General features: G+C 55.5%; 1 protein-coding gene across 1 annotated transcript in view; it reads right to left on the bottom strand.

Annotated features, from left to right (window-relative positions):
• Window positions 1-496: 496 nt before the first annotated feature.
• The window catches only part of NOL10 (nucleolar protein 10), a 67,841-nt gene continuing 66,929 nt past the window's right edge, over window positions 497-1,408 (bottom strand). Inside the window, exon 22 of the mRNA XM_004686440.2 lies at window positions 497-628. The gene's annotated coding sequence lies outside the window, so the exon portion shown is untranslated. The remainder of the gene's footprint in view (window positions 629-1,408) is intronic.

Raw genomic sequence — 1,408 nt, 5'->3', positions numbered from 1 at the left:
CCTCAGAGGCGCACCCGGCCCCCCGCGTGCCTGTGCACCCGCCTGCGACCCAGCACCGAGGGCCTCTGCCCACACAGCCACCGCGCCCCTTTCTGGGGTAGAAAACTTGACTAGTTTAAAAACAGGCAGCCTGGATGAATTTCCACATCTGAAGGCCAGACAATAGGAAGTCTGAGTAATTCTTTAGAAGCTGAATAGAGGCCAGGTGAGATGATCGAACAATAAGATTTGGGTTTCCTCCATCCAGCAGTGAGAGACTTTGCAGAAACAGCCCTTTTGCGTTTATTGATCAGCCAGTAGTCAAGTCACTTGACTTCAGGGGAATGTCTCACCCTGGTGCAGGGCTTGCTTGTCAGGGCAGGCGGCCTTCTGCAGCTGAGGCCGTCCAATTGTAAGCTGAAAGTTGCTCAGAATATTTTGATATTACGGTTATACAAAAAAGGGAGGTCATAAGTTAGCGTGGAAAGTCTGATTTTTCAGAGCAATTCCCCTCCATCTGGACCGTGTCTGACGACAGAGGTTGCATAGCTCGTGTCATCTCCCCCTATTTTGTTTTTTAACTGAAGCTGAAATGCCTGTAATTCGATGTGGGTCTTTCTGAGGGCTGTGAAGAGGGCACGGACGGGGACTGGAAATATAAACAGGAGAGAGAATGATTAGAAGAGAAATGCCAAAGTTAATCACAGAGGGAGAGGAGAGCCGAGCGGTTGTGCAGGTATAATGTTGGAGAGCATTGAGAAGAGTCCGCCCATCTCAGCTAGAGGCAATACCACCCTAAACTGTTCTTAGACAAAAAGATGATTGTGATCTCTCAGCCCAGCTCCTGTGCTGATGTCATCCCGCTGCTTGCTAATGTATAAAACAAACCTCTGCTGAAGGCAGCGCGGGAAGACTTGCACCCAACTCCGACTCCCGTGTCTTCCTCGCCCCCCGTCCCCCTTTTCTCCTTTTCTCCCCTTTTTAGGAATCTCCGCTCGCTGACGCCTTCCCACCTTAGAGTCCTGCCTGTCTTGCCTCCAGACACCTCAATAGTTGGAGCTGGTCTCCCACAGTGTGGGGCCCCCCGGGGGTCCCCCGCCAGCTGCGAGGTCACACAGGGTGGGTCGCGGGGCCTGTGCCAGGGCTTGTGTGCCCTGCGGCCCAGGGTCTCTGAAGCCCGGGTGCCCATGTGTCCCACACAGAAGGGAGAGCAGGGGAGGCTGCCCAGGGGAGCCCTGGGGGGCGGTGGGGGTGGAACCTGCCTCAGCGGCCACGTTTCCAGAAGAGACAGGAGTCTGGCTTTAACGTGAAACGCGTCAGGTTTCAGTGCGACAGCTAACTCAAGCGAGCCTGGCCCTGGCCAAGCCAGACTGCGTCCAGCCGTGCCCTCGGAGCGGGAGGACAGGAGAGGACAGGCGAGGCCGGCCGC

This window comes from Condylura cristata, unplaced genomic scaffold (genome assembly GCF_000260355.1).
Source record: "Condylura cristata isolate star-nosed mole 26May11 unplaced genomic scaffold, ConCri1.0 scaffold00020, whole genome shotgun sequence".
Lineage (NCBI taxonomy): Eukaryota > Metazoa > Chordata > Mammalia > Eulipotyphla > Talpidae > Condylura > Condylura cristata.
Note: the sequence above shows the minus strand (reverse complement) of the source record. Positions and strands in the feature narration are given on the sequence as shown.